The 24,952-nt window shown below is 42.5% G+C and overlaps 1 protein-coding gene across 3 annotated transcripts in view; it reads left to right on the top strand.

The window, feature by feature from the left end:
* FYN (FYN proto-oncogene, Src family tyrosine kinase) overlaps window positions 1-24,952 on the top strand; it is a 140,513-nt gene that overhangs the window by 69,572 nt on the left and 45,989 nt on the right. For 2 of the 3 annotated variants that reach the window (XM_059842273.1, XM_059842275.1), the window contains exon 3: window positions 16,383-16,517. The exons of the other annotated variant lie outside the window; for it this stretch is intronic. The gene's annotated coding sequence lies outside the window, so the exon portion shown is untranslated. The remainder of the gene's footprint in view (window positions 1-16,382; window positions 16,518-24,952) is intronic. 3 annotated transcript variants of the gene reach the window in all.

Raw genomic sequence — 24,952 nt, forward strand, 5'->3', positions numbered from 1 at the left:
CATGGAAACGTGGTGGCATGGCTTGCATGACTGGAGTGCTGCTGTGGATGGCTACAAGCTCTCCAGAAGGGCCAGGAAAGGAGAGGAGGCTCTGTGTATGAGGGAGCTTTCAGACTGTGTAGGGTTGAGGACAGTGACAGTAAGGTCTGGAGCACCTGTCATATGAGGGGCAGCTGAGGGAGCTGGGGTTGTTCAGCCTTGAGAACAGGAGGTTCAGGGGGGACCTTATCAATGCTCTGAAAACACCTGAAAGGAGGCTGTAGCCAGGTGGGGGTCAGCCTCTTCTTCCAGACAACAAGCCATAGGATCCGAGGACACAGCCTTAAGCTGCACCAAGGGAGCTTTAGGTTGGACATTAGGAAGAATTTCTTAACAGAAAGGGTGATTGAGCATGGGAATGGGCTGGAGTCACAATCTCTGGTGGTGTTTAAGGAAAGACTGGATGTGGCACTTACTGCCATGGTCTAGTTGACCATGGTGGTGCTTGGTCATAGGGTGAACTCGACGATCTCAGAGGTCTTTTCCAACCTAATTGATTCTGTGTGATTCTGTGATTCTATGATTTCAGACAGCATTGATTTACTGACATAAGTTTTGTGCTGTTACTTAATTAAACTGCATTTCTTACATTCTATTTCGTTTTATGCAAAATCATGATAACTAAAGGTAGTGACTTTACAGGCAGAAGGATAAAATTAGCACAAGACATTTTAGATTCCTTGTGAAATTATTAGTTAAAAATAGACATAGATGTTAAATAGGATCTGAAATGTTAACTACTTTGATCCCTGGTTAACAGACATTCCCATTCATGCAGTTAAGAAGCTACATAGAAAGAAGATTCTATGTGAACGAAACTTCAATTGTACACTACGGAAACAGGATTTTGGGTCTTCTCTTGTCCTGTTTTGCTGCTTATCAAAAGTTAAAAGTTTGGTTTTTTCTTCAGTGGAAAGGTACACCAAATTGAAGTACAGTATGCTTTAAGCTAGTGATTTCATCAGTCACCAGCATCTGTTACTGAGGGGTGCTGAGTCTGGTTAGCTGTAATTGGACAGAATCATCAGTCTGGGGAAGACCTCGTTTTCCATTATATTTGTTGCTTGTGCGTGACACTTAAGAGTTTTTGTCTATTTTTTCCTCCTCTTCTAATTCCTCAATATTAGGGAATTAGTGTCTCTCTGCATGCCATTTACTATCAAACATAATCCCCCTTTCCCCTATTTCCTTCCATTTTCATCCTTTGATGAGAAATATTTAGGCCACTACACGTCTTTATTCTTATCAGACAAAGGCTGATGAAAGATCTGTTACAGGAAATTCTGCTCTATAGAGCAGGGTATCTCAAAACACATGCTTAGACATATAGAAATCAGAGACTGACAGCTGATAGATGCTGTAGACTTCTCATTGTTTTCTACCATGGTCATTATGCCAAATGTGTCAAAACACAGGGAAACAAATTTGTATACAAGTGAAGGGGCATATTTTTTGACAGGGAAGACAATGCACAATGTCCTATTTTGAAGATACCCATTATAACCATTTTGGTATCTGCTAAATGCTTTTGTAGAAGCCCAAGATCATTCCATTTGCTTTTTTAAATGTTTTTTCTCTTAAGTTTTGCCCTCTAACTGCCTGTAATTACACAGGGAGGCTTAGTTTGAGTTTAACCACTGGCTTTCCTGTATGTCATTAGATAGTGTTGAGGGGTTATCAGGCACAGTTGTAAACTACAGTATATGTCTTCATTTTCTTTTTTAGGTTAGACTGTTTATAAGCCAAGTGTTTCAGATGACAGAGAGAGAGCACTAATCAAAGCTGACAAAGCAGAAGGAAAGCCTGTGTTGAACTACAAAGGCTGTGTGCAACAGCCTTTTGCTTTTGCTCACCCCAAGGAAATAAGAGCAGGCTGAAGACACAAGCTACATTGCTAGTGTAAAACAGAATTCTCACATTGGTACTAACGTGCTCACCATTTCTGTGTTAGTGCAGCATGTTGCCTTCCACTTGTGTGTCACCCTGTACATCCAGACACAGTTGCTTGTCCAGTCATGAGGGTGGAATATGCCATGGGCTTCTATCAGCAGCAGCGAATCTTGCACAGAACTGCGGCTCCTGCCGTGCTCTGAGCAGTCTCACGTGGGTTATGCTCAGCAAAAGGTGTAGCACCCTTCATCCAACATCTCTTGCAGCAGTGTGCAAAGGTGCTATGTATTACATAGCAGGCAAAAAGCAGGCCAGCTTGAAAACCCTTCAGAAGGTGGATGGATGTTGGGAAGAGCTCTGAAGGAGGAGCTCTGTTTCCAGGCAGAGAGAGGAAGCACTGGAGCTGCTTGCTGTGCACAGCCAGTGGTCTTTGGGAAGAGCTCACGGTCATGTTGGTTTTGTGAGTTTGCTTTACCATCCAGTTTAGGTCCCTTAACTTGCATCTGCTTTTATCCATACTTTTCTGCATGTGTGATTTGGGTGAATGTATGTGAATTTTAAATTTTGTGGGACATAGACCTGTTACTCTGGTGTTTCAAGACTCCTTTTAAAGCACTTCTAAGTTTGCAGAAATCAAAAGAAAATTATGGGGTTTGTTTTGAGTCATGTGTTTGAGACAGCACTGAAAGTCATTTGTATTCTTCTAATTGCTGTATGAAGTATTTCTGTTAGCATCAATAGTTTCTATTACTGTGTTAAATATTTCCCTGGTTGTGCTTCTGATTAAAGAAATAAAAAATTCCCAAGCTGTCACTTTTAACCACCTCTTCTTCTCTAAGAAAACTCTTGCTCAATACTGTGAGAGTCCATTACCATTCCAGGCTACCATCCTGCTTCAGTAGGAGCTGTAAGAGTGCTGCTGGGTGGAGAATTCTTGTGTCAAGTTACCAACACTGCTCTGCTTCCACTGTAACCAGCAATTCTCAGGGTTTGTTTTTTTTTTTTTTTTTTCCCCCAGAATATTTCTCCTCTTTTTGAAGTACTCATGAATGTAGTCAAGGGCTTGCTATGCTCTTTTGAATCTCTTATGTCTGGGATAACTTCCAGGAGCTTTATGGTGTGGCTTTAGGCTCCACTGGGTTGGAGATGCTTTTACTTATCACCCAGACAAGAACTCTCCTTAACAATTTAACACAAGAAAATAAAAGAAAAACAAACAAGCAAACAAAACACCAAAAACAAACAAACAAAACAGAAAAAAAAACCAGGTAAAAGCACAATAAAAAATCTAAAACCATTTTCCTGTTCCAGGGTGGAGGAAAAAGATACCCTAGGCACAGCTGGCAATTAGTTATATATTTTCTTCAGGTTTTTAACCAGCTCTCATAGAAATCTGGTATTTGATGGACAGCTCTCTAATGATAGTGGACAGTGAGAGCAGCAAATTTAATATGCTCTGCAAGTCAGGGATGGTTGAAGTACCAGAAAACTGTGAAAGTCTGAGAGAAATGCCCTTGGAGCTTGCTTTGTCTGCTCACAACCTGCCCTTTCTTGTATTTACCCAGCTTGAGTCAAGGTTGTCTGCTCTAGGCTCCTCTATGTCAGTGGAGTGGGGGAGTGTGAAGGGAGCTGGTTTTTAAAAATCTTTTTCTTTTTTTTTCCTTTTATTTTTAACCCAGAACACATGAGCAAAACAACAGGCTGCATGCCAGTTGAAATCATGGTGGCTGATGCAAAGTGTCAAAGCAGCTGTTGGTGCTGTCAGAAATCTGTTCTGGGTTAGTTTGGCAAGACATAAACTAGTAAGTGACTCTCCAGAGGTATTTCTGTGATTATGTGGCAGGTAATGACACATTTGCTGCGTTAACAAGCTTGACTGTAGCTTGCTTGACATGTCCAACAACCTCCAATTAAACTTTAATTTACAGAAATAATTCCTTCTGATATTGCATGCTAGTACTCTGCAAGAGTCTGGAAACATCTAAGCCATCCTAATCCATTTGTTAAATTTTATAGATGTTGCTTATCTTCTGATTAAACAAAATCTTGAGAAATAGGATTCTTCAATGGTGCCCAGTTAATTCTTTTACAAGGACTGCTATAGCTTGTAAGTAGAAGAAACTGGCACTGCAAATCATTTAAATCTGTGTTATCTCATCAGTGGGTAATTTCCAAACCCCACTTATTATGTAAATGTATTCAGTAACCAGAAGAAGGATTAAGTATGTGAGAAATCATACTTTTATGTGCTGTAAGTCATCTCACCTGTGTTATGTTTGTTCTGGGTGAAAAACAGTGTCTGACTCTGACTGGGAGCCTCTCCAGGGATCTCATCCTCAAATCTGCAATGCTGTGATTTACAGGAACAGCCTTGTGATGCTTCTTGAACCTTTTGGAGCTTCCTGTTTCTTTCTAATTTTTTCCAGAACTAATGTAATTTTAGCTACTTCTTAGCAATTAGATTAGGCACAGGCAATTTCCTTGCAAAATTGCCTGAGCAGGTTCTTCCATGAACTGTAATAAACTTGTTGTGGCTCAGCAATGTTTGGCAGAACAATTAAACTGGACTTCAGTGCCACAAATAGGTAGGTAGTTAAAAACCACAGATCTCCTCAGGTGCTTGTTTGAGCTTCTGTAAACATAGTCTCTGTCATGGCCATATGTGCCTTCTATTTATGGTTTCTGCTGCAGTCTGTGCATCATTCACTCTGGAAAATCATGTTTTAAGTACATTGGGAGATAAAGCCCTTGCACCTCTTATCCCTCAAATGTGCCAACATTAGATGCTTTCAATTTGTGCCATGTGTGTCTTTGGGGTTTGTTTTAGAATAACACTGTTTTAAAACAATGCCCTTGAATGTTCAGGGAACTTAAGACAGAGGAAAGAGAGCAGTTAAAGATTTCACACAAATCAAGAATCACCTTTGTGAGCATCTTTCCAAATAAGCCTGAGAACTGTACAAACCTGACAATTGCTTTTTCATGCAAGGGCTGTATTGATTTTGTGCAGCATGACATGTTCTGCCAGGTCTTTGTGCAAAAGAAGCTGTGCTAACCTCCTGCCCCTTCCCCTATCAACCTCATCACTTTCTGACTGCGTGTGCCTGGTGCCCCTGCAGCTATCCCCATAAACACAAGTGCCCCTTTAAACATCATTTCTCAAGCGTTTTCCTCTTCGTTTCAGAGAGCACAGAGAAAGCAGAGTGTCCCTGTTCACACAGAGACACACCATTACATTTCCAGCCAGTAGTCTGATTGCTAAAAAGAAAAAAACCTCACCCATGGGTAATTAGTACTGTGTGTGTAGTTAATCGATTTACACTTAAATGCCACTGGTGCTGCTGAAAGGTCGTGCTAGGTTTTGTTATTACTTTGAAAAAAATCTGGTTTGGTGAAGATGTCTCTGAGAAGGAATATTGGTCCTTTGTGCGCTGCCTGCAACAAAAGAGAAGCTGGGGGTGCAGTTTCCACAAAGGATGCTGTAAATTTTATTATCACCTAGATTGTGGGGTTTCTGTGTTGATTTTAAGAAATAAGCCCTTCAGTGTAAGAAAGTGGCTCTATCTTATTCACGGCAAAAGGAGCTCGTGTGCCAGCAGTCTCATGGGTGAGATAGGAACCTCATCTCCTGCTTCCTAGGCCATCATCCTCATCATTAGATGATTCTGCCTCCCAGGCAGACTGATTACTTCATATTTTCATTCATTAATGATTTATCAGACAGCTCCTCCCCTAAAGGCTCATCTCCTCTGTTATACTCACAGCCCACACGCAACCAGCAACACGTAGCTGCCAGCTGGCACTGGCTTTGGGAGAGCAAGCTGCTGGTAGCCCTTCCCACATCTCCTGCTGCCCCCTCCTCCCCTCCCTTCCCAGCTGCTCAGCTCACCTGCCTGCTTGTTGGTGGCTTCTTAGATGGCACCAAAGCCATGAAATGCCCCTGTGTCCTGTCCTCCTATGCCATCTCTCCAATCTGCTTGCTTAATGTGCTTTTCACAAATATTTTTTCGATTATAAAAAAATAGAAAGAGAGATGAGTTGACCCCACCTGTAATGCAGCCACACTTGTGTCTTTGTTACAGAAAGAGTGGCCTCTCATTTTGGTGAGAGGGCTTGCTCAGTGGTGACTTAGATTTTAGCAGAGAAGTGGGAGTGCTGGGGAGAGACTGAGCTAGCTGTGTCTGTGAGCAGGAAGGTGTGGGTTGGCAACAGTTTCAGGTTTTGCTATCAGGTGCTTGGCACAACAGTTCTGTTGAAATCCCTCTCCAGTTGTCTATGTGAGAAAGTGATTTTTATCATGTTGCTAAAGATTAACTCTCTTCTTCTTCTCTGTTCTGCTCCCAGGAATCAGGCATGCTCTAAGGTCTGGGAAAGAGAGTCCAAATGAATTCTCATGATGAAAGGGGGGAAAATCCAGAATTGTTTACGACTGTCCAACTTGTCCTCTGCAGGCAAGTGGTTACTGAGAGCAGTGGGAACAAGGGCTGCAGGACAGGAAGAAAAATATATAAGCTAGGAGGAAAGGAATAAATGAAACTCCCTTGAGTAATTTATACATGAATGTATAACTTTGGAGTGCTTAATCTACTCTTGGCAAGTGGTGACTGATAACTAATTTTCTCTCTTACCTCTCCTACACCCTCCCAGCATCTTCAGAAAGGACATGTGACAGGAATAATAAATCTCATTATTTTAACAGGCTAAAATGGAAATTATGGATTAAAAGTGCTATGGATGCCTCAGTAGAGAGAAACTGACTGCTCCTAGGATGCCTAAAGTATATTTGCATTTGCACTGTTTTTGAGATCTTTCCGAATTATTCAGGGCTCTCCACTTACCTCTTTGCCACAACACTTTTGAGTAAACCAGTGTTAAAGGCATCAGTGTCCAATTGAGCAGCCCTTTTGTTCCTACTGCTTGAGGGTAGCTAGAGCCTGAGACTGCTCAGGCTTTGGGGGAAGTCTGGAGCTAAATCTAGATTGGATTATCTTTTACTCTAGGTATCTGAGTTGGAACCTTGTGCTACTATTTTAAGCAGGGAGGTGGAAGGTGAAGAGGAGATCAGGCTGGCAGTGTGGTGCTGCAAGACTGATCAGTTTGGATGGCTTTGGCTTTGGAGCAGAGAGGGGTGTGTGAGAACAGCAGCTGGTTGTGTTCTTTGTGCAGGCAGGTGTCTGAAAAACCAGTGTCAGCTCGTAGGCTGCAGGAACTCTTGCTGCTCGGTGTCAGAGGAGGCTTCAGGGCTCTCACCGAGAGGGTGGAAGACCATGGCAGGGCTCTGCTCACACCGGCTGAGGGGAAAGTGCATTGTTCATGACTCGGGTCAGAACAGGGGAAAAACCAAGAACAACAGCAAGTAACTTATTTCAAGGGGCAGTCTGTGAGCAGAGCAGGGACTTGGGACATGGCTCTCACAAGCCTCTGCAGCAAGGACACAGCCCACTGCTTGCTGTGAGATTGGTGCATCCCAGAACTGTGGGTGAGGATGGTAGCTGAGATGGATAAAGCCCTTCATGCGTTAGCAGGCGTGCCAAAGCTTCTTCCAGGTCTCTCTAAAACCTGTCAGACCTGGCACACAACTGTCACAGAGCTAAGAGCTTCCTGCCTGAGGAGATTTCTGTCAGAAAGCTGAGTGCAAATTTACAGCACCTGACTACTTCATTCTCTGTTCTCTGTATGTGGGGTGTTTTACCTTGTGCATAGGATGCATTGTCTGTGTAAGAAGCTGCTGTAGTGCAAAGAGCATGCACAGAATTTCCCCCTAGTGCTAACTGTCTGGGGTAAAGCACAGTTTACCAAGCAGTTTTTAGGTTTTTCCTTGCATCCCATCTCTTAGCTTTACCACTTGGATTGCAGCACAGGACATAAAAAAGAGGGACTTTGAACCACTCCTTTTCCCTGCAAAGTGTGTGCTATGCTTTTGTTACCTTACTGAATTGTTACATCTTCCTCTATCTTGTAAAAGGAGTGAGAGAAGGACTTTTTTAAGTGCAGCAGGTCTTCACATGACCTGGCAGAATCCCAAACTGCTGCAGTTAGAAATGGTGTCTGGAAATCATCTATTCCAACCCTCTGCTCAAACCAGGGCCAGTTAAAAAGTTGGTGTCTCAGAGTCATATCCAGGTGGCGTTAGGATATCTCCAGCAATGGAGACTCCACAGCCTCTCTGGGCCACCTGTGCCAGTGTTCAGCACCCTCACAGTACAAGAGGTTTTTTTCATGTTCAAACAGCATTTCCTGTACTTTAATTTTTGTCCATCACCAGTTACTGGAAACAACTGCAAGGTCTTGCCTTGTCTCATTTACTGCCTTCCATGAGGTATTTATACACACTAAAAGAGCCTCCTCTTCTCCAGGCTGAAGAGTCCCATGTCTCCCAGCCTTTCCTTATACGATGGATGGTCTAAAATCTTAACCATCTTTGTGTCCCTTTTACTGGATGTGCTCAATTACGTTCATATCTCTTCTGTACAAGGGAGCCCCAAATTTTCAGGGATCCCTAAACTGAATCCAGCACTCCAGTCATGTCTTACCCATGCTGAATACAGGGGAAGGATCATATTTCTTAACCTGCTGGAAGTGCTTTTTCTGATGCAAGCCAGGAAGCTGATGGCCACCTTTGCCATGCCATAAGGGAGCATTGTTGGATTGTGTTCAACTCACTTTTCACTGGAACACTCAGATTTTCTCCTGCAGTGCTGCTTTCAAGCTGGTCAGCCCTGGATTGCCTGAACCCTGCCGATCCAGGTTGGCATTTTCAGCTATTTCTCATGTTTAATGTGTCAGTGGCAGATATTTCCTTGTGCAGACTATTTGGTCATTTACATAATTACACTGTTGAACTAATTAAACTATCATCCTGAAATCATGTCCTGTGGAAAGCAGTTCACAAAACAAGGCCCAGTGAGGCTTGCACCAAAATGGAACATGCAATCCACCTAATGTATTGGGGTTTATTTTCTCCCTTTTTCTCACGCTTAAATGTAAAATAAGCATTATACTGAAGGAACCAGGCAAAGGCTAATTTGCCTCATTTGAATGTGAAAAGGAGCCCACATCCTTCCTGTGCCCTGCAAAGAATGCAGAAAGACTTTACAGAGAAAACAGATGTACTAATATGTATCACTCGTTGGGGGCAGGGGGAATCCAGGGTGCTGCCATCACAGCAGTGCTGAACTTGCAAGAAAACAAAAGCACCAGCATACAAAATATAGTTCTGGGAAGCTGACAAGGTTGGGACCCTTTTCTTTTGCTTATATTTATGCTCCTGGCATCTGAAAAAAATATATACAAAAGGAAACATGGAGCCTTATTTTTCATGCTTCATCTTCGGGGAAGATGGTTAAGTGCCCAAATGCAAACAAAAAGGAGAGGGTCCAGCCCAGCCGTAGGGAAATCTCCTGCATTTCAGAGACAGTATTGCCTCGCCAGAAGAATACACTACTGACATCATATACAAAACAAACGTAACTTTTGGAAGTATCCCTTGATTTCATTTGTGTTTTAAATACCTCTCTAACATGTAAATATGAAAGAGTTTGTCCTCTTAGCTCACAAAAAATGCAGAATACAGTGGGGAGTTTTAACGGTCTGATGGTTTTCAGCATGAGAGATAGATAACAAATGAACTCAGATGTTATTTTTACAGCTATTCAGAGTTCTGTCCTTTCCTGACCCATCTGTTTATCCCTTTCCAAGAATTTTGGCATTGAGCAGTCAGCACTGACTGGTCAGCTTGTGAATTTGCTGGTGTTCATAACTTACCAAATTCAACAACTTGCCTGATGCAGATTTGGCCCTGTGGCAGTATAGAGTCTCTTGCCAGCTTTTAGCTTGCAGACTGGAGGCAGTAGCATGTGGCAATTTATAATTTATTGTATACATGTATTGTCAGTCCCAGTAATAAATAAGAGAATGCTTTAAAGTTTTCTCTTAAAAGGCTACCTCAGACTTCCTAAATTAAAAACTGGTTTTCCAAAAGCAGAGAAGTGAAGTGTAGCAGTTACTCAGATGTTTTTGTTCAGCAGTGGTAGCTGAGTAACATCCATGGGTAGGTGCAGTGCTTAGTGAAGATGTTGTGTTCTTTTCCCTAAATGCAGCACAATGGACATTTTCTTACAGTCTGCAATACTGAGGTTCACTTCAAATTGACACTTCCTGTTCTTTCTGCTGTTTGCAACTTTGGAAAGTGTTCTTTATTCACAGGAGTTTTAAATCTATAGCACTGACATAAAAATATCCAACCCTGGATAAGACAGGCTCAATAACCTTGAAAAGAGAAATTTAAGCCCACTTACCTAAATCACTTAGATGAACATGAATGAAGCACAACAACTTGAGGTGCTTGAGTTGCAGTTTAAGTGCTGGCTTGTTTTGTACAATCAGGGTAAATAAAATCTTGGCCTTGAACAAGTATCTGTGTATTGGAATAAACATCTCAATGCAGCACACTGCAGAAGGAAGGAAGCAGAAGAGAAATTAGATCACTTTCCTGCATTATTTCTTGTAAGTGTAGTCTTTTTACGTATGGAACACACATTTCCTGTTGTAAAAATATTGTAACAGCCTGCAGTAGACAAACAACAAGTAATCTGCTGTCGCTGAAAACTAGAGTCAGAGGAGCAGGTTTAGAGGGAAGTATTGGAAGACTGCAGGTGATTGGATCTCTCATGCTCTGAAAAGATAGTGAGCGTGAACTACATAACTAACCACTGCTGTGGTTGTCCTAACAAGCACAGCTTTACAGTGTGGAAGAAATAATAGACTGACTCTTCACACAAATGGCAGTGTTCAGGTGCTTTTTGTTTTGTATCATCTGTGCATTTAGACAGAACCATGTGGGCATCTTAATCCACTCTTCTTCCTGTGCCTTTATCCTGGAGTGTATGTGCTTCCTTTATCTCTGTCTACAGGGGTATGGGCTTGTAGCCATACTCCACACGTTCTCTTACAGCACCATTAAGTCCCAGCTGCATGAACTGCACCAGCTGTGTTTTGTGATAGGGATCATGGAGGTGAGAATCCAGTCCAGTAACAGAAGCACCAATCACAGAATTGTTTGCATTGGAAGAACTTTTGAAGTTCATCTACTCCAACACTCTTGCCCTGGACAGAGACACCTCCACTAGAACGTGTTACTCAAAGCCCTATCCAACCTGATATCAAACATTTCCAGCAACAGGACACCTGCAACTTCTCTAGGCAGTCTGTTCCAGTGTCTCACCATCCTCATTGTAAGACATTTCTTCCCATATCCAGTTTAAATCTACCCTTTTTCAGTTGAAAACTGAATTTTTTAAAAAGTCACTGCAGGTCCTGGTAAAGAGTTTCTCTTCATGTTTCTTGTAAGCCTCCTTTAAAAGTGTTCTAAGGTCTTCCTGGACTTCTCTCCATACTGAACAACCCCAACTCTCTCAGCCTGTCTACATAGGACAGGTGTTCCATCCCTCTAATCATCTTCATGGCCCTCCTTTGGACCTGTTCCAACAAGCCCAAGGTCTGGTGCTGGAGATCCCAGAGCTGGATGCAGAACTCCTGGCAGGATCTTACCAGAGCAGAGTAAAAGGACAGAATCACCTCCCTTGACCTGATGGCCACACTGCTTTTGATGCAGCCCAGGATTCAGCTGGTTTTCTGGGCTGGAGTCCCATGTTGCCAGCTCATATCCAATTTTTCATCCTCCTGTACACCCAAGTCCTTCTCCACAGGGCTTCTTTCAGTTCCTTCCTCCCCTAGTCTGTACAGATGCTGGTGATTGCCCTGATCCAGGTGCAGGACCTTGCACTTGGCCTAGTTGAATTTCACAAGGTTTGCACAGTCCCACCTCTCAAGCCTGTCAAGGTGCCTCTGGATGACATCCCTTCCCTTCCCTCCAGCGTGTCAATGGCACCACTTAGCTCGGTGTCATCCCAAGTTTGCTGCCAGTGCACTCAATCTCAATGCCTATGCCATTAATAAAGATCTTGAACAAGGTAGGCTTAGATAAGATATGAGGAAGAAATTCTTTACTGTGAGGGTGATGAGGCACTGGAACAAGTTGCCCAGAGAAGTTGTGGATGCCCCATCCCTGGAAGTGTTTAAGGCAAGAATGGGTGGGATTTTGAGTAACCTGGTCTCTTGAAAGGTGTCCCTGCCCATGGCAAAATGTTGGATCAAGATGGTCCTCAAGGTCCCTTCCAACCCAGACCACTCTATGATTTCATGACTAAATTGTATATAATTCCTGATGATTGGTGGTGTTAAAATCCTTATTGCCTGAGCTTTGTGATGCTTACGCAGGTCCCAGCACAGAGTAAAAGATTCTGCGGCTTCTGATGCTCAGCCAAACTGTGGACCGCAACTTGTGGCCACATTCTGGGGGCAGGTCACATAAACAGCAGTAGACAAAGGACAAAAGTCTGCTTCTACTTTGTGTAGGGGTGGTTTAATGTTCCACATCAAGCAGCTCCAGTGGCTGTTGCACATGACCACTCTTGTCTCAGACCACAATTCCTACGGAAAGTTACCATTAAAAATGGTAATCTTTATCTGTCTCTCAGTCGTGGTCAGGTAACAGATGCAGGCTTTTATTGTGGTAGAGTGACCCACACTAGTAGCTGCAGAAGAGCAAAGTGAGAATCCTCACAAGACTTTCTCTTCCTGGAAACACTCCAGGCACACAGAAAGGGGAAGCCTTAAGAATCTCATCTGGTTTTTTTGTTAAACCATTGCAGACAATCTTTCTGTATGGACTGATGGGGGAGGAGCTGGAGGACTGGGAGAAAAGAAAAACTAAATAGCAGAGCTGGAAGCCTTTCTTAGGAGAGGCAGTAAAAGAGAGAGGAGGAAATGAGCTTGTGATCTGCTTTTTCATTTGGTTTTTATTGTATAAAGTTGAGGGACCAGCCACGTTCAACCCCAGTATTTTTCCTGGTGAGTTCTGAAAAACTGTATCATTGATGTGTGGGTCTTCCTCTTTTAACAGAAGTCATTTCAGGAGCAGCATCACCAGGTAGAGAAGAAAATCTTTAGCTCAGTCTTTTATTCTCAGCATAGACAGTGTGGAATCCTTGATCTGGTTTCCTACCATAATTCATCTTTCTTATGGAAAAAATATCCCCAGCTTCTCTTCTTGGTGTCCCTGTGCAGAAAAAAGTCAGTGTTGTCTCAATGTTCTCTGACTTCAAACTATGCAGCCCCAGAGCATGCTAGAGCTTGTATATTTGAGTGGCAAGGCAGGAAGGTATAGTCCTGACAATTATATTGAGAGCAGGTGCATGCAGCCCCCTAAATTTTAGAAGCATGTGAGAAAGAGGAGTGCTTTACATTAAGAAGAGGGAACTATGTTAGGAACTCTTTTGAATGTACTGTGGCCATAAAGGACTGCATTAGGCTGTTCCTGGGGTTTTAAATTAATACTTCCTATAGGACAGATGTTTCATGTATGTTATGTGCAAAGAGCCAATGATGTACACGAGTCATGTAAATTTAAGCTATTGATGAAATGCTGTGCATACATACAAATGCTACTTTAGGAACGTTTTCCTTGCTTCTCCCTTTCTTAGCATGTATCAGTATGGCTGCTGGGAGGTGGGCATGTTGTTTGGCTGGGGTTTGGGTTGTGCTTTGTTTCCTCTCATTGTTTTCTTCAGTGAGGAAAGGAGATTGGATAAAACCCTCTTCTGGTCTCTGTTGACATCAGCACATTCGATCTGCCTGCGTCCAAAAGAATTATGTCAAAGCAATTGCCTGCATTTGTTTCTTAGCGTGTTCTCCAGCAGCACTGTCGCTTGAGGGTCAGACTGGAATACATTAAACTGGAATTGGGGCAGAAACTGCAGCCAGCCTCAGGTCAATGATGCCTCTTGAGATTTGTGAAAGTGACACTTCTGGGGTTCATTGCATTAAATTCCATAGCATTTCTGTGTCTAGTCTGGGTGAATTACAAAGGCAGATGGGGTGGTTAGTTTCACATTCTCCTATTTAATTCTGTGTCTGCGTGTCTAGAATAAAAGGAAAAGCCTTGCCTCTGATTTATTTTGCAATATTTCAAAAAAAGATTGTTTTAAATCCATGTATTAAAACTCTTTACTCCTATGTAGTTTTTCTAGTTTATCGTTAGGAAGATTATCACAGTTACTTCATCTGTAAAATTCTATTTCTGGAGTCTGGCCTATGTGATCCTTGGTACATCTTTTGACAGAAGCCTTTACAAGGTTTAAAAACACAGTTGCATGTGTGCTTAACAGAATAACCTCATACTGTAGGATGTAGCTCGGGTTGTGCCAGAGGGAGAGGGGGGGAAAATGTATCCAGGAGGACAGAAAGTATAAAGATGCAAAAATGCACAAGTCAAACTGTACTTTTGCCGGCTCTGATTCATGTTTTATTAGTAGCTCTGAAACCTTGTCCTTGGTCAGCCTTCCCTAAATTTCTGCTCTGTTAGTGACTAAGGAGTTGCCAGTGAGAGTTTTGAGCTGACTGTTGACAGGAACTGTTGATAGGAATGCTGGATATAGCAGAGCTGAAGCAGTGGGGTGTGTGTGAATGCATGTACACATACTCGTACACACACACACCACACTTGGACAGGCCTTTTTCCTCCCTAAAATTTTTACAAACTTTCTTGCTGTGATTCACTCTGCAGAAGCTTTGCACTACATGTTTACCAAAGACAGGATCTTGCTTTTATGTTTGTGACATATGACCAAGATTTTACTATGCTGTGCATGCTGTGTTTTAGCAGGCATCACTTACTGAGCGTAACCAAAAGTTTGAAAAACACATTTTTTCCACCTGTTGAACATAAAAATAACTGTAGAACCATAATTGAATTTAATTAGATGTTCATATGAAATAACGCCTTCTAAATCTCTCGAGTGGCATATGTGAACTAGTCCTGAGTTCAAGTAATTGAGATTATTTTATCTGTTTTATTTGCAGAATTTACACTGCAGCATTCAGTCATAAATGGGTTCATTCCAGAAGCTTAAAATAAGATGATGCCAGCAACTGGCACAAATCAAACACTTCCAGCCTTCCCACTCTTGCACATTGATAGGATTAATACTTTCTGGCCAAAGGCCCAGGTTAAGACAGACAGCATGCACAAAAGCTTGTGCTGCCTCCTTAAAAAACACCAAATTTAAATATTGGCAGGCTATGAGATGAAGCAAATTCAGTCACCAGGGCCCCACAGCTGAACACATGGTCCTCAGGAACCCAAATGCCCAACCCCAGCCTTGGGACAGATAGCCAAAAGCTTTCTTGGCAGCACCCAGTTCCCTCAGCATGCAGGAAGGGAAGGAGAAGACAGGTAGATGCCCCGAAGTGACCTGGGAGGTTCCTGCAGGAGTAGTGCTCACATCCATTCGTTCTGCATAAAGGATTTCCATGAAGAAGGTAGCTCATCCACCAATTCATCGTAAAAGGGTGAATTTGGGAGAGGAAATACCAGTGAGGTATGGAGGACTCTTTTCCACAGCATAATTCTCTGAGGTCACCTTCTGAGGCCAGGTGCTGCTGGGATGAGATCCCAGCCGGATCCCTGGGACAAGGTCCCATTGGCATGCAGCAGATGAAGTGAATTGCTGAAACAAGGACTCACCAGTGCTTTTTCTCCATGGCAGAGTTGTAACAACACCCATCAGTTTCCTAAAAATGGTTTCCTTGGCATCTCAGTGTGAGGAGCTTTGTACAGTGAGGTTTTGTATGCAGCCAGGTCCTGGGAATTGAGAGGGGCTGCCTGCAGATCCTGCAGAAGATGGACAGTTGGGTGTCATCCGTACTTAAGTGGCACCTCATCCCCAAAAGCCTGGGGTTTCCCCAGAGGAGTTTTGTAAGCTGTGAGCAGGAAGGCTGCTGGGATTAATACCCTGCAAGGAGAAGGAGTGTTTCTTGGTGGCAACGCAGAGCACAGTGTGGTGCAGTGACCACTCACCTGCAGGAGCTCCTGCTTTGTAGCAATTTACCCAAGCCGTGTGGGCACGCATCCTTTTTGAATCAAGCGCGGTTACCTTCTCAACTTTGCAGAGGTGGGCAGTACCTCAAAACCTGGGGTGCAAAGGGGTAATTACTGGTAAATTTGCTATAACACATCATTGCTGAACAAGCAGAACAAACTTGCCTGTTCACAGCCTGGATTGGAATAATTTTCAGTCCCAATGTAATTTCTTCCTTTGCTAGATCAGAGTCTGCTGTTATCAAATTTATTCAGTGTAAGAATACTGCTGTACCATGAACAAAATAGCAAAACTCCCTCTAAGATTTTTGTTTATAACGAAGCCTCCTGTAGCCCAGTGTCTTCAGTTATTTAATTTCTCTTCCCTGAACACTCTGCCAGTTTTTCCAACAGTTTTTTTGTAAAATGGAGCAGCAGAACCCGATACGTTATTCACGGAGCAGAGGAACAAGAACCAAACGTAGCGTCACCATAACCTACCTACTCATCTTTTGATTTTCATTTGTTTGTACAGCTGAGGCTCGCATTAGCCCTTTTGGCCACAGCCTTGCGTGGGGAATTCATGTCGAGCTGATTGCTTCCCAGGACCCCGGGTCTCACATTCAGTCTTTGCTTCGGAGGATAGAGTCCTCTCTCTCCCTCTCATCCTGTAAGTATGGCCTGGATTCTTCATTCTCATAAGGTGGTCTTCTGCTTGGCCATATTAACACCTAAACTGGTTTCTCCCATCTTTCTACAGACCCCAGTTGCTCTGTGTCAGGCTTGCTCTTTTGTGGTTTGTTTTCTGCCATTCCTAGTCTCATGTCTAACCACAATGACTTAACTTTAATCCAGGTCACTGGTAAGGCTATTAAATAGTAAAGGGATGATCACCAATGCCTGTGGAATCCAACAGGAACCCATTTGTTTGCTAATAAATAGTTTCCAATTCACAGTTACACTTTGGTTTCCTTAATTTAGCAGCTTTTTAATACTTCTAATATGACTGTGGACTCAAAAGTGACTCCAGTATAAAACAGGTTCACGGTTTTAGTCTGATCTAATGTGGTGCTCTCCACCAATGGAGTCCTGCTCTCCCTGTACAGATGGAGACATTCCATGTAGGCTTCAAAGCATTCATAAAGATATTCTACAGAACTAGTCAAATGACTTAGGTTTGTAATACTGTTAATGATGCTGCCTTCATCAAGTGTTCTTGTAATTTTTGCAAGAAATTACATCAAATTAGTTTGACAGGATCTATTTTCCTTAAAGCCAAGTTAATTTACTTTAATTACAGAGCTTTGAACAAAGTTATTAATTGAGGCCGATGCTGGTTGTTCTATCCTCTGCAAAATCCTGAAGACTCAGCCAACTGGCCTGTAATTACTTTCTACCCTTCTCAAATAGTAGCCCAGTATGAGCCTTCTTCCTGTGCTTGGTCCTTCCCCGAGGGCCAAGAACTGCTTTAGATGCAGTAGCAGCTCCAAGGCTACCTCTCTAAACCTTTTGAGACAAGTTTATTTCTAGCAGCTAATCTGAATCACCCAGAATCATTTATCTGCTGCTTAACATCCCCTCTCCAGGGGCTGCTGTGGTGGGAAGCTATTTCATTATCATCATCATAAACAGATCATCCAGCCTTTTACCTGTGTGCTAATTGGAAACATTTACTGAATAACTTCTGCTGCTGTCATATTGTAATGAACGCTTCTACAATTTTTATTGTCCGGGATTCATCTTTCATAATATGCTTTAAAAAATTTTAAATGTATTTCTGATTTTACGTGCCTTTATTTTTTTTTCTAGTACCTTCTTGATTCCAGTATATAATCTTTATTTTAGCTTTTTTTGCTATTTATTATCTCTTCCTCTTTCCCCTTTCGTGTACCAGTTTTCTATATAACATTTTATCATTTTATACGTTTTTTCATTTCCCTGATAAACCCAGCTGTTGGGTTTTTTTTTGTTGTGTGTTATTTTTATCTAGCCCATTTCCATGGTTGTAACACTGTAGGCATTTAGGAAATGTCTTAAACTGCTTGCAGATGTCAGCAACTTTCTGTATGTTCTGCCTTCAGCCTGATTTGACTCCCATTTGCTCCAGTTTTGTGAAGCTGCTTCTCAGAAAGCATGCACTAGGATTTTAATTTATTTATCTATAAAGAGTTTACGCTCACATATTGCACAAAATTCGGGTCTGGATTTGATTGCAGACAATGTTGACTATTTGCACGGGAAGTGTTGGTCCTTTTCAGTCTGAACAACCAGTAACCTTCTGGTTTGTGACCATTTCCTCTCTACTGAGACAAATCTCGAGCAGGGATGCTCTGGCTCCCCTGCTAACCCACGTGTGACTCACAGGCAGTTCAGGTGTTGACCCCTGTGGGGTTTAGCTCGTGTGTGGTGGAGCTCAGCTCTTCACTTTGCGGTGATTGTGCTGTGAGCTGCTCCCGTCCCCTTTGTCGCTGCGAGACCAATGCTGTAGATGACTCATTGGTGAGACTTAATTTCACAAGGTTAGGAAGGCCAGTCCTTTTTTGAATTTAGGGGTTAGCTACTTTTCATTTGTAGCCCTTTGGAAAGGACAGGCCTGTGTTAGTGCTAGTGCTAGACATGAGGTTCCCAGAGTAACTCAAGAAGGGATTTTGTACTTCTTGTACATAAGTGCTGAAGAAGTTCATCATCCCTGTAACTCTCCAGGATTATTTATTTCCTAGTTGTCAGTCACTCCGATGTCATTTGTGACACATATGGCCTGGCACCACCCTCTTCTATTTGGATTTTTTAAATTGGCTACAGCTGTTTCTGTTAATAATATAATAGTCTAAATATAGCTATGATTTTTCAAGAGTGCAATTTTGCACAGGCAGAGAGTTTATCCATTTTTTTCAGAATCCTGTAATTAGCATATAAGCAACTGGAAAGGGTCATCTTCTCACAGCCTTTGCTCTGGTTGATGTTCTCCTCGATATCCAGTTTGTGCTAAGTGTGCTTGTGGTTGCTTGTTTGACCTGACCCTCCCAGCCAGCCTGGCTTACAGTGTCAATTTGCTCCCTATCAAGAGGTCCGTTTTCCCTTTACAACACAATCCACAAATCTGATATGTGTCCCCTATGCCATGGGGACAGCACAGTTGTTCATTTCAGTGGCCTTCAGCTTTTTGTCTCTTTGTGCTAGGAAACAGGGAGGAACTCCAGACAAGATCTCCAGATCTCCTGAATTGTCAGGAGTTGTGTATTTCACAAGGCATATCACAGAGACATTTTCAGTGAAACCCTCCCTGCCTGCTCCAGATTACCACCCAGTTTTGACTTTTTGTTTTAAATACACAGAAATAGAGAAACCTCTGTGGACTCTTCCTCACACACTGAGCATGTAGAATATACCTTTGGTTAGTTGGGTTCAGCTTTCCTAGCTCTATCCCTTCCCAAACCTCCCCCTGCCTACCTGCCTGCAGTGGCAGAGTGAGGAACAAAGAAGCTCTTGATGGTTTGTGAGCACTGCTCAGCAATAACTTAAACATGGGTGAGTTATCAACGTTGTTCTGCTCACAAAGCTGAAGCACACACAGCAGGGTTTGGGATGCTGTGGAGAAACTGAACCTCGTCCAGACACAGTGAACTTACCTAAGGTGTCATCTAGCAGTAAGCTGCTGTCATGCACTGAAACCACGGTGGCAACAGCTGGGTTTGAGAGAACAGGTCTCCCTAGAGAACTTTTCTGTGGGTGTGTGAGCATAGGCAGGGTTTCTGTGTGTCCCCATTGCTGGTGCAGTCAGTACTTTGAGCACTCACTGCCTTTATCACAGCGTGGTTGCCACCCAGTTTGGGGACCCTGCCTGCCAGCATCTTTGCTGTTGTAGATGAAGCCAACTATGGTGATGGTGAGAAAGCTGGGGGTTTCTTTGTGGGCTGGCCACAGGCAAATGTTTGCTCATGTTTAGGAAGAAGAGTATTTTTCCCCCAGTGTAACTGGGCAAATAAGGGATTTAAATAACTATTAAAATGTTAGCAGTAGCAACCTAGAAGAAATGAGAGCCCCTTCAGGAGGGAATGGTGTCTGGAAGGGTTTCAAAGTTAAGTCCCCTTTCAAAGTAAGTCCCCTGATTTGAGACTCAGCTTGCTCCCTTTTTCTTGCTGTCACATCCTCCAAGTTCTTCAGTAACAACAGAGAAATCAGACAAGGCAGAGAAGGGGTTAGTTTCATTCCTGCATGAGTGAAGGGGGATGGGGAGGAACAGTGAGGGGGTTTTTTGAGAGAAAAATCTTTTTCTATGCCTCTTTCATAGTCCACAGTGGCAAACAGGCAGAACTTCTTTACTGTGTCTTTTTTCTTTTTCCCCTTCTTTCCCTTCCCATCCTGATTCACATTTGGCACTCTGCTCTGCAGTGCTCCCATACTGTGGGTCAGATGAACACCCATTAATCCTGGGTAGAATCTAAAAATAAGAATTGAAAGAAAAAAAATCAGAACAGTGTGAATCAACCTGCAATCATCTTTCTGTACTCCTAATGGGAAAAAAGAAAGAGGAAATCAGTGGAGACACTGTTTTATTTCTTCTCTTTCCAAGACAAAATTATTCTGGCATTTGCAGCAGTTGTTCTCTTGCTATAGGTTTTCTAATTTACACACTTAAAAGGCACTTCAAAATTTAGGTGCATTAGCTCAAAATGCTTATGCAGACCATCCACCCCCCACTTCTCTCTGCTCATGAATAGGGCTACCACAAGCAGCCTGATGAAGGAGGAATGTAGCTCGAAATCACACCGTTGAATTTACATGGTGTTCTCTCAGAACCAGGGATAGATCTGTCCTTTGTGGGGGTTAACTCTGCTGAGTGTGTTTACTGTGTGTAGGTGCTGCCATTAGTTCTTAATTTCAAAGATTCTTTTAACACATTTTAAGCATAAAAGAAATCCTATGTGCAGTTTTGAGTCTGACTTGCTGTTCAGTTCATGAGAGTAAAACCTGAGGGCCTTCCCTCTGAAGTTAGTTACACATAAGACTTTTTCTTTTATGTTACAAGTGAAGTTTGGAGGTTAGTGGGAAAAGAAAAAAAAAAAAAAAACACAGACGAACCCTTCCTCAGAACTACTGCGTTTTTCTAGGGCATCTTTTTTTCAAAGTAATAAAAGCCCTGAGACAGTACAAGGCAAAACTCAGTTACTGTAACTTTAAGAGATTGCAGCGTGAGACTTTAATTGCTTCTTGTGTTTTGTCCTGGTTTGGTTTTGCTGAAAGGGATGTATCACAGGGAGTGGAAGAGAATTCACTGGTTTTTGAAAAAGATGAGGCCCTGACATTCACAGACTTAGCTGGCAAAGAAGCCGCACAAAGCCAAAAGGGTGGAGACGTGTCCTTTCATGGGCAGTTTGCAGGGTTTATCTTCTCTTCTTGCACTGTGGAGCTTTTGATTAGGGCTGCTCAAACAGCATTGTGGTAATGCAGCTTCCTGTGGCCTTGCCAGGTGACGTCCCCAGCAGACAGCTGCCAGCCAGTCCCACCACCACTACTGACCCTCAAAGAACACATGGACGTGGTTATTGTTCCTCCTGCCCAGCTGGAACGCTGACTTCCCTTTTCCTCTCTAACTTGTAATAAATAGATCATATAGCTAGATGGATAATAAACAGTTGTAGTAAATCTCTTGCCAGAGGGGGACCAGGACATTCATCGCTCTTCCTTCCTGGCCCTGAGTAACCACTCACCCTGCCCCATGGACAGCTGTGCTCACAGCCTCTGGCAGAAGCCAAGGCTCGGGTTGGAGCTCAGTGAAGCTCTTCCACATGCACCTCCTCTTTCCTGCTCCTGACCCCCGAGGCTGGCTGAAATTAAACAGGCAAGGTGAAGCCCAGACCTTCATTCTTCATAAGTGTCTGTCAGTTCTGGTCCCAAAGGGGCAAAGAGGGAAGGCAAGCACAGGGCCACGCTTTGCAGGCATGTGTTACAACTTAAACCTTCTCTGCAGTGTCAGGAAGCTGTTGTTTCCAGGGCTGTGTCCCCAGTCACTCAGGAACGGGGAGGAACATCAGGACAGAATATGGCACTTCAAAGCCCCTTCCAGGGTCTGCTCTTTCACAGCAGCTGGAGCTGCTCCCTTTCCTGAACCCCTTCTGCCACCATTGTAGAGGATTTCCAAAGCAGCTGTAAGCTGACAAGAAACAGTAGTAAGAGCACTCAGCACTGTAAAAGGCATTTGCTTTGAACCAGGGCAGTATGGCAGCAGGAGATCAGCTGAGACTGCTCTTCCTGCTCTTCCAGCCATGGATGGCCGTGGACACTGGGCAGCAGCCTGACTTTTGACTGCTACAGATAAACAACTGAACTGCTGAGTTTTTTCCTGCTCAGCCCACTAAAGCAGAATCTGGGAGCGAAGCATTCAAGATCTCCTTTAAAAATCAAATTATGCAGCCCAGGAATTTTTGAGTGTTGTTTTGAAACATACTTGAAGTTTTGCCCTGGTGTTTCTGGATTTTTGTTCAGGAACATGACTTGGTGTATGTGAGATTTTCTGCATGTCTTTAACAGTCAGAGGACATCCAGTGGTAGTACTGTGTCTTCTCTGATTTACATTTTTTAATGCAGCATGACAAGTGTGGTGCACATGTAGATTTGCAAAAATTCTACACAAATCTCCAGCTGTATTCGAAGCTGAACTGGCTCTATCACAATGCAGTAAAATTATATTCTTTCTGGATTGGAGCTTAGTGTAAAAATTATATGTATATATAGTAACCTGCAACCCACAAGCCTGGGAAAAATGAATAACACCCAGGAGTTTTAATTTTAAAGTATTTGCTGTATCTCTCTGACCTTAAAACTGGGGAATCCCTGGCAAAGCTGGAATGTAGGCAGTCCTCTAAAATGTCCCAGAGTTGATATGTAAAAACAAAAAAATAATGCAATAAGTGCTGCTGTTTTATTCCATCTGTTTCATTTGAGTTGGCTTGAAACTGACACAGTATTAATTCTGGAAATCCAAAATGCTCCCATCAGCATAGATATGAGTCAAAGAGAGGTCAGCAAGCAGACAGCATGAGAATTACTGACCTACATAAGACTGGTTTAAAGTGCCTATTTGTGGCCCAACTTGGAATGCCTTCCTAGTCTCTTGTAATGGTCAAAGTGGGTGAGTGAGACTTTTCTGAAAACTGGGGAGTTTAATGTGCCTCAGAATTGTGTTTCAAAATACCTAATCCATCAGTTTCTCTCTAGGAGCTGCTAATAGGGCATGGAAAATAAGACATTTCAACTTCGGGGTAAATTTCTGTGTTGATTATTCCCATATACAGCCTGCAGGAGGCATTCCACAGTCATTTTTAAAGTCTCTTTTAAAAATTCTTGGAATTCTTATTCTTGGAAAGCCTTCTCTGTCCTCCTTGAACCTTCATGGTAACTCAGAATGTGGCATTTTGAATATTAAATCCTACGGTAGCTCATAAAATTTGGTTTATTTGATGTTACAGACTGATAGTTCTGTGGTGCTTTCAGCAAAACATAAAGCACCAAGAAGATGGCCCTTAGAGATTTCATTTTTCACAGCCATGCTGGATGCAACCCTTAGTTTGATTCATGCCTGTTCACCACAGAGACTGAATAAAAGCCAAGGATTTTGTGCTTCTGATTTCCTTTTAACATAACTATTTCTTAACTCAGCTTCCCTGCTGATGCTTTCCAGACAAGATGTGTAAACTTGGTCAGAAAAAGGCAGTTACCAGTTACCAGGCATCCAGCTTATCCCTTTCATGTTTTTTACTGAGAGAAGGTATCTTAAAAATATGCCATCAGATTTCACTCCAGAGAAGTCCAGGAGGAAAGAGAATGCACCCTGCAGGGTCTGAACCTGCTCTCCATCTCTTCAGCAGGATGGAGCCCTCTCCTGTGCCAGTTCCCTTTTGTCTGCAAGGGGTTGGAGGACAGAGGCCACGGCATGGATCAAAGGGTGAAGGGTGGACAGGTTTTTCCCTGCATCTCTCTGTACCTCTCTCTCAAACACTCTTAGGACCTATTTTCTCTTACAACTCTAAAAGAAGAAGGTTCTGAAGACGTACCATAATTCAGACTTTCAGCTGTGAGTTGCAAAAGCGTATGAGAAAACTTCTTATGCCCGGAAGGAGTGAATTTACACCACTCTTCCCCCCATCCATATGCTTACTACTGCAGAAGCAAAGGTTAATCAGTACTTCTGGCTTTTCAGATATCACATGTCGGAGCTTTTACTTTTAAAATAGAAGTATAAAAAAAGGAATTTTCCTCCGACTCTTGGACTTTTCCTAGGTTTTGATTAGCTAGCAGAGGACAGCTTTTATTTTTGTTAATGGCGTGGATGTCTGGCTTTGTTGGGTGTTTCAGTTTTGGCTTCCATTTTGTATCAAGAACAAAAAGAAAAACCGAAGGAGGATAATAACAATATTAATAATAATATTAATAATAATAATATTAATACATATCCTTAGCCTTCATCTGTATCCTACCTAAAAGTGATTAAGGTGCTATGACTATATAAATGATTAACAATGATATAATGAATTTTATATCCTTGTTGACGAATGTTTCCACAATGTGGGTGGAAACTACTCTTCTGGTTAGACACATGTTGGATTGCTTGCAATGTTAGTGTTGGAGTCCAACAAATGTAATAAGGACAAGAAAGGAGACAAATAATATAATGTTTATTCTCATTTGTCTCTAAGGAAGTCTCAAAACCCATGAAAATGTGGGGGTTTTATGTTTTCATAAAAACACTTTTTACATTGCCCACAAAAACACAACTTCAAAATAATCAAATTCAACTTACTTGCATTAGAAAAGTTCATTTTAATGAGGCCAGTTCCATACCTTTTAACATTACCAGTGTCAGACGATGATAACGCTGTGCAACCCGTAACTCACAGATCTGAGAAATGCTGCCTTTCCTAGTGGAAATGGATTAAAAACTTGTTCCCTTGCTGTAAGATGCACAGCATGTTGGATGAGCAACATTGTGTGCTCATCTCTAGAGTTTAGTGTAAAACAACTCCAGATTTTGTTTGGTGATCTCAGAGCTGGCTGAATAATTCCAGCCTTCCACAGCTCCAAATGCTGACATGCAGGGAGATGAAG

The sequence above is a fragment of the Haemorhous mexicanus genome, chromosome 3, assembly GCF_027477595.1.
Source record: "Haemorhous mexicanus isolate bHaeMex1 chromosome 3, bHaeMex1.pri, whole genome shotgun sequence".
Classification (NCBI taxonomy): Eukaryota; Metazoa; Chordata; class Aves; order Passeriformes; family Fringillidae; genus Haemorhous; species Haemorhous mexicanus.